This window comes from Callorhinus ursinus, unplaced genomic scaffold, assembly GCF_003265705.2.
Source record: "Callorhinus ursinus isolate GAN/ISIS: 27379988/994484 unplaced genomic scaffold, GSC_fseal_2.0 scaffold6, whole genome shotgun sequence".
In the NCBI taxonomy this organism is placed as follows: Eukaryota; Metazoa; Chordata; class Mammalia; order Carnivora; family Otariidae; genus Callorhinus; species Callorhinus ursinus.
Window position 1 is genome coordinate 55,612,480 of NW_027397068.1, and position 8,465 is coordinate 55,620,944.

Sequence of the window (8,465 nt, forward strand, 5' to 3'; positions counted from 1 at the left end):
ACACTTAATATGAATGATTTGGTGCACTATCTGATTTGTTGATTGTGCTGATAAAATGCAAACAAAGTTTCTTTTACTTCTTTTCATACCATGGTTGATATTTATTTTGGTACCTTTTCCTTGGAGCTAAAACATGAGAGCATGGGAGATGAAAATGAGCTGAGTTGAGTTTATGTTGATCTTAAATCATGGTTTCCTCTAAATAGTAGGGTTTTTATCTCGTTTCAATTACAATTATTCTCTATTTGTTGTGAACTCCTGTAAACTTAACTATCTCTATTTTTAACATTTCCTCTTTTTCACTATCCATCCCAGGAACTATATACTACTACTTGTCAGTTAGAAGAAGAAAAATTCAAGGATACAATCTCAATTTGCTTCTCTAAAAATTGGCAGTGTCATTGCATATCATCATATGTATGTAATTGAGCATTATTGTTTCTAGAATTTTGGTGAAGGTTTAGAAGCCAAGTAAGTAACCCACACTGCTTTGCTTCATTTTAGCATCTTCTGTTGCTTCATTTTAGTTTCTTATTAATGTTTATTATTTTTAGTAATACATCTTTCTTTTTAGATTGCTGCTGATAATCCTTCATTTTTAAAATTCTTTTCTTTTAAAGTTTGTTCATCTGAGAATACAGAATGGAAAAATGGAAATGATGTGATCTGGCTTCACTCAGCCATCTGCCATCTTTACCCAAACTTTCAACAATCAACTTTCACTTTATTATTCACAAACTTATCTAAAGATGTACATATTTTTAAAGTTTCAGCCCAAAATACTACTTAGACAACAAGTCTTACATATTTATTCCCTGTTAAATAAAGTGATTTTCCTCTTTTATGTACCCTTGTGCTATAGCTTTCTAATTTTAATGTGAGCTACATTTGTGTTTTCAGGGTGTATTGTGTAAGTCTGTGTAAAGTTCGTCCATATGGTTTATTGTTTTGCCAAATTTGTTCATGGACCTTGTTATTCTTTGTTTTTTAAAACTCATATACTTTTTTACTTGCTGCTTTCACATGCTGATTTCATATCATGTTTCAAACTCTCTCAATATGTTGTAGAAGATTTTTTCATTGTTCTATGAAATAATAGACATTGAAATATGCAGGTAGGGAGGAGATGAGGTTTTATTTAATTAAACAAAAATAATGATTTAGACCATGCCTTTGAAAGGCAGAGGGGGTGTTGTGGGAAACCCTAATATATAAGAGAAATACTAAGCATTGATTTAAGAAGAAAAGATAAACAAAATTAAGGTCAGAATGTTTATTTTGAATATTTGGTAAATGAAGAAAATAAGTGGAAATTTATTATTTTTATTGTGTAGCTCCTAAAAAACATAAGGATGCCATGATTTTTAGTTTCTCAACTGGTGGCTTTGGCTTTGTTCCCATCATCATTGTTAGTATTGGCTCATTGTAAAGTAAAGATGAACACTGCAGATGGCTGCAGGCCGGTACAGCGGAGGTCATGCTCACTATGGGCTGGGCAGCAAGGGGCAGAGAGGGTCTCCATAGGCTGTAAGTACGCTTCAAATTTGGAAATAGTAATGATGGAGTTGTCTTATATAAGTTACTCGTCCTTTTCTCCTCTTTTTTCTAATGTTTAAGATGGTTAAACACAAGTTTTTTCTGTGGCATAACTAGTTACATTTTCTACTGAGCTTTGTAGCTCCTGTTTTTCAGAGGAAAAACACCAGGCAATATGCAAAGTCTCCTTGAGTGAATAATCTGAATTGTAGAAAGGATCCACTGACTTCTTTCTCAGCAGTGATTTTCTATCTGAGTGTCTCCTGGGTAGTTAGTGCATAAAGCTATATTGGTGCTGACTGGGCGCAAATTGCCTTCTGAAGATGTCTACTTTGTGGCATTACCTGCCTTTAGCAAAATAAGGCCCCTCCAGTAGAGAAGTCTCTTTGACCAAGTATCAGACAAATTCAACTTTTAGTGTATTCCTAGGAGCCTCTCAAGAGAAGGAACACTCTGGTGATATCACTGATGGCAAAGGTTAGCCTAAAAGTAAAATGAAATCATCCGGCCAGGCAGGCTCTGCGGGAGAATCAAGCCTTGTAATAAGATTGAAGGCTTCTAGGAAACGAAGCCCTGTTGCAGGAAGAACGCTTGCAGAAGCTAATTGGGGTAAGCTTTTGCATCAGTGCTGGTGCACCGCATCACTTACAGCCTTGAAGATAGCTGTAATGGTGTACAATGATTGAGTCATTCCCAATTTTAGCAGCCTAGGCAGAACACGAATTACACGAAGGACAGGCGCTTGAATTTGTCTTATCTGTGACTCCAGACTCCAGCAAGATTCCAGTTCTCAGACTGGCTGGTGTTGGGGGTGTTTTTCTGAGAGATGCGGGGACTGGGGCAGCTGACACCCAGGTTCTGCCGATTTCCCTCCATTCTAACTAGTGCCATTTTTGCTTTGTTCTCTGGTTGGTGTCTCCCCACTTTGCTCCTCCCTGCCCTCCTCCACTTTTTTTCAAAGTATGGACTCTATAACTGAACCTAGCAATTGTTCTAAGTGATTTTTGTGTTGAATTAATAAAAAAAAGCAATCTAGTTATTAGGCAAATAAGCTGTCTTAGCCTGTCTGGGCTACTATAACAGAATACTATAGACTGGGTGGCTTATAAATAACAGATACTTATTTCTTATGGTTCTGGAGACTGGAAAGTCCAAGATCAAGGCGCCAGCAGATCTGATGTCTGCAGAGAGTCTACTTCCTCATAGCTGGATGTCTTTGCTCTAACCTCTCAGGGTGGAAAGGGCTGGGGAGCTTTGCAGGGTCCCTTTTATAAGCACACTAATCCCATTTCACTAATCACTTCCCAAAGGCCCCAACTTCTAATACCATCACCTTCAAGGTTAGAATTTTAAAATAGAAATTTTGGGAGGACACAACCATCAGAACACAGCATCAGCTGAGAACACCTTCCCCCTCGTCATGGCAACTCAAACCAGAAGCCAACTGAGTTTGGAGGAGTGGAAGGGTGAGCAGAGAACCAACCTTTTACTGTTTTACTTTATCCCCAGTAAGTCACCTCAGCTTTGAGACACCAGCTGCTCTTCCAGAACTTTCTAGGATATATCAAGTAAAGATTTTATGTTTCAGGATCACTTTGGGTTTCAAGGAGCTTTCATTTTTTAAGTAACAGAGTGTCAAGGTAATTAAGCATCCAGGACTCACCACTTACAACCTGTGTGACACAGGCATGGTACTCCAACTCTCTGGGCCTCCCATCCCTTTTAGGTAAAATGAAAATGGAGGAAGTGTCTGGTGTATAAGCGGCACTCATCATAAACACTAGCTATTATTTGGGGCAAAAAGGTAAGGTAGAAGGTGTGTGAGAGGTGTTATTTATTTTGGTAGTCATAACTTGACTAACAAAAACAGCTTAACATTTTTGAACATTTTTCTGTCTGCCAAGTACTGTGCTAAGCACATTATATTGTGATGTCATTAAAAACCCTCCCCATCTTGCCCTATGCTTGTTGCACAGGTGAGGAAACTGAAGCATTTTAGGTAACATCCCAAAGATACTAATACAATAAATAATTGTGCATCAAAGAATCGCTAAAAGAAGCTCTAAGAGTAGGCTTATCTCATGGAAATGTGTGTAATGATAATGAGTCATCTGTTTTAATCACATCACTATAGCTATCCTAAACCAAACCCTTCTCTTGAGCTCACATTAAATCTGTTTATTTCTCATATCTGGATTGCTTTCACATTCTGCACCAGCTAATCTCTGGTCCTATTTCAAGTCAGAATCTGGATATTATTTACCATCTGCCTCCAAGGGATGCACTTGCCAAGTCCCTTAATTTGCTATAATTGGCAGGTTTTCAGTGTACATAATTTATATCAAAAAAAGCTACCCTGAAAAAGAAGATTAATTAAACCATTTCTTCTGGGTCCCTAAAAGTGTGGCAGTTTCCAAGAGGATGACTTTAAGGCCTTAAGGTCTTCTGTGTATATATGCTGTCACAGCTGAGCACATTAAAAATGTATGTTGGGTTGGTCCCTGGTGCCTCTGAGCTGGTCAGAAAGATGTCATTGGCACCTGGGTAACATCACAAATACTCACTGAATTAAGCAGCTCACATTTGCATTTGTGTCTTTTGTTCCAAGCTTTCCAGACACTAGAAACTACTAGACTGCAGGATAATTTATGGATACCTCTGTGTTGGCAATTCTGTCACTGATATGATAGGAAACACTAGAAAAAATACACCCAGATGTACAGAATTCTAAATAGAGTAAGTGAGAGACCACAAACTGATTTAGACAAGCAGCACATGTGGCTAGTAAATAGACATTTTACAGGATTTTTTCCCTGTTTTTCTTTCTCAGCCTTCTGCTAAGCTCATGGTCTAAAATGGGGCATGGCCTAGGCTTTGTGGAGGCATTCTAGTTCCTCCCCAGCTTTAGAATAATGCCATCCTGGGAGTTTATTCTTTAATCCATGCCTATCAAAAATTGGCAAGTTTATTCTGCGTTCTAAGGAAAAGAACTTCAGTGTTTTCTACCTTTTCCAGAGTGGTTTTAAGGTTTACCAGTCTGTGGGTAGATTACATAGACTAGCACAGGAATACACATGAATTTATCACATATTTTTCCTTTCCTGAATGCCCCCCTTCCCATCCTTGTCTAGTTTTTCTCCTACTTACCTTCCAAATCTCAGCTCAAATGTTTCCATGCTTGCTGCTGTCCCGTTTGGACCCCAAATAACAAAAGTGCCGCGCTCTGTGCTTCAGAAAACGTATCCGAAGCTTAGGAATAAGGCAACAATGTCCTGGGGGTGGGGAAAGCTGCCCAAGTAATTAGGGAAATGTACTTAATTCACTGTTTACTCTTAATTAAAAATCTCAGACCTTGTGAAGTTACACATTAACTTATAGCTTTTTGCATAGTAGAGATGCATGTGGAATAGGTAACTGTAAATGTTTACCGGGCAAGAACCAGTTTTGTATCTACCCATCAGTCTGATCCCAAGTTTGTCCCTAGCTAGCTAGCTTCTGAAATGCTCTTTGATCTGCTTATAACATCTGACTCATTAATTAATGAGTTTAATAAAACATGTACATTTTATATGTGGGTGGGGGTCATGTTTTTGAACTCCATGAGAACATAGCATGCTCCCTACTCTTCTAGACATCCTTGTCTCTCTTTGCCACTAAGGTGTAAGTAAGCTCCATGAAGGCAGTCTCCTAAGGGAGAGTCCATGACTTCAGACCTTCAGTGCCTAGTGTAATGCCTGATGCCTGAGTCACGCAATAAGAGTGTGTTCTATGAATAATTGTGATGTGGTTTAACTCCCAGTCACTCAATTGGTCCTTGCATCATTGTTTCAGGTCAGTGCAAGGACTCTATTGCTCAAATAACAACCTCTATTTTAGGAAAACATAGACATGGAGTCAGAAATGTTGTGAAAGTTTTTTGTATGACTTGAACTCTATGTTGTAGCTTCAGTCTTAATCCTACTTTATTACTCTTATTTTGTTTTGCGGTGTTTTGGATTGAGAATAGATCAAGTTGTACAATACTCATCTAAGCCTGGATACTTTGCAAAGACAAGTGGAAGTTTGAAAGATGGTTTTACTTGTCTTTTTTTTATTTTATGTTGCCTCTAGTTGCTGTGGCTGCCTGAAAGCATGAGGAAAATTGTTGGCTTTAGTGTGTGTGCACATGTGTGTGTATGTGTTTAAAAAATACTTTGACCCTTTGTAAGAAAAAGAAATTCCACATAAAGCAGTTCCATGTCTAACCTCACTTATCAGCCTCTATTGTATGATGTTAGGCTTTAAAAGTGTTTACCTAAAAATATTAATAGACATGTAATTTGCAATTATATGTATTGAATATTGATATGGAAGATCAAATCAAAACCAGAACCAATAAGATTTTATTATATATCTTATATATAATCTCCTTAAAAATCTATAGGTGATTACTGTGCAGTGACTTCTTGCCCTTTTCCTTGTCTTATACCAACTACCATAATGATACATTTTCTGTCAGCTAATAGGTATTCTTTAAATGCTTATTTTGTCATTTTGTGTATATTTGGAAATGTACATAAAGAGTTCTGAAGAGGAATAATGACTAGGATGATTTTCAGAAATTCATTTGGAAATGATACTATGTTGTAGAGAATTAAATACGCTTCCAGTAGCTATCCAACATTTAAGACAACAAAAATTAAATAACTTCTCATATTTAAGAACATAAAAATAGCCATTGGTTAAGTTTAAACCCTATCCACTGTTCAGGGATTTTTAACAAATGAAACCTTGTGAAAATCCACAGACATTAGTCTTCCTAATATTATTAGGGTTGTGCTCTAGACCAAGACTTGGTGAACATTTCTTGTAAAAAAGCAGATGGTAAATATTGTTGACTTTGTAGATGATCAATATCTGTGGCAACTATGCAACTTTGCCATTTTAGTGCAAAAGCAACCATAGACAATACCTAAACAAGTGGACATGGCTGTGTTTCAATTAATAATACTTTATTTACAAAAACAGGTGGTGAGCTGGATTTGGCCCCTGGACCATAATCTGCTGACTTTTGCTTTAGACTGGCCTCATCAATCAGTTTTTTCCAGTTGGTCCATAGAGTTAAAAAGTCACTATTTTTGCAGTCTTTTGTATTTTGTAGAGTTATGAGAAAATGAAGAAACAACATCTAAATAGCTTTGACCAGTAGCAGATAAGACAGAACTGTATGTCTAGGTCATTTTACTCAAGAATCTAAATGTTCTTTTAATATGAATAGGTATCAAAATGCTTTGAAAGTAAGATTGCATGTGAGGGAGTGTCTCAATATTGAGGACCTTGTAGGGTGGTGGGAATGAGGGAATAAAATGTCTGTCTAATGCTCCAAAGGTCTCATTAAGTATGTCCTGGATTCTAGGCTGTAAACCTATTCCAGGGCTATGTAATTTTATCCTTTACCTCAGGGCAATAGCATCTAAGACATAGTAACTACTCACATGTTAATTCCAGGGCTAGGTGATAACTTGACTTGGTGCTTTCTTCATATTACAGGAGGGTAAAAACCTTCAGGCATTTGCTGTAGGACATACAGAAATTTGCCACTGCTCTCTTGCAATTGAAACTCAGTACTAACCTCATTAATGATTGAGTACATTGGGGATGTCTTTTATGTCAGGGATATTTAATGCATGAATTTGGTGTGCATTTCATGTCCAATTCATAATGGAAAATTAAACAAATGAATGAAGAGAATAACATACAAAGTGTAAGTCCAAAGCCTCTGTCCCAATCCCAGAAACCAGTATGATGAGAAATTACCAATGAATAGGCTCTAAAGTATGGTGATTTGGACAGAAGAAATAATTATTTTTCTCACATTGAATTCCATTGTTTGGTATTAAGCAAAAGGCATTTGGTTGCCAATTTAAAGAATATTTTAATGGAGACATCCCCATTTCTGATCTCTTCCCAACTCTATGTCCTAAAGACAAAATATCCAGGAACTTCAGCTAATTTAAATGGTCTTGCCTTTAACCTTACTTTGGCCTTCAACTTTAACCCCGGGGTTATAGCTCAGAACCTGGAGCAAATCCCACCATCATGGAATTTGTTGAAAGTGCAAGGATTACTTAGGTTCCTAGGACCTCTAAAGGAACTAGGCATCTTTTTGTAGAAATTATACCCTTTTTAAATTTTTCTTAACCACCATTTATTGAGTACTATGAACTTACAGGTACTTTTCACACACTATTAATCTAAACAATTCTGGAAAGTATAAATTATTATCTCCTTTTGACAAATGTGAGTCTCAGAAAGGTCCACATGACTTGCCCTAGGCCACATAGCGCATGGCAGATCTGGGTATCAAGCTGAGGTCTATCTAGCAGGGATGTCATTTGGTATTGCTACTGATAGAATAGAAGACATATACAACATATCATTTAGGGAAAATGGCAAGATCCTAACTACTACCTGAATGATATACCTACCATTAGAGTCTCTGGTTTAAGTTACAACCTTTTCCAGTGGGGGTGGCCACAGCCACCAGAAGGACTTTATGAAGATACCTCTATATGAATTAATGAGTCCTTCCAGCACTCTCCCATTAGTCTGAGATAGTCAGCCAGATTACATTATATTTAGGAGGAGGAGAGGACACAGTATCTGCACAGTGGGAAGGAGGGTGTCCTGTGGCTTTATGCTAGGAGATCACTGATAAGCAGGAAAGGCCAAGACAGAGATTCTCCTTTTGAGAATTAAAAAAAAATTTTTTTTTAAGATTTTATTTATTTATTTGACAGAGAGAGAGAGGGAACACAAGCAAGGGGAGCGGGAGAGGGAGAAGCAGGTTTCCCGCCAAGCAGGAAGCCCGATGCGGGGCTCGATCCCAGGACCCTGGGACCATGACCTGAGCCGAAGGCAGATGCTCAACGACTGAGCCACCCAGGCGC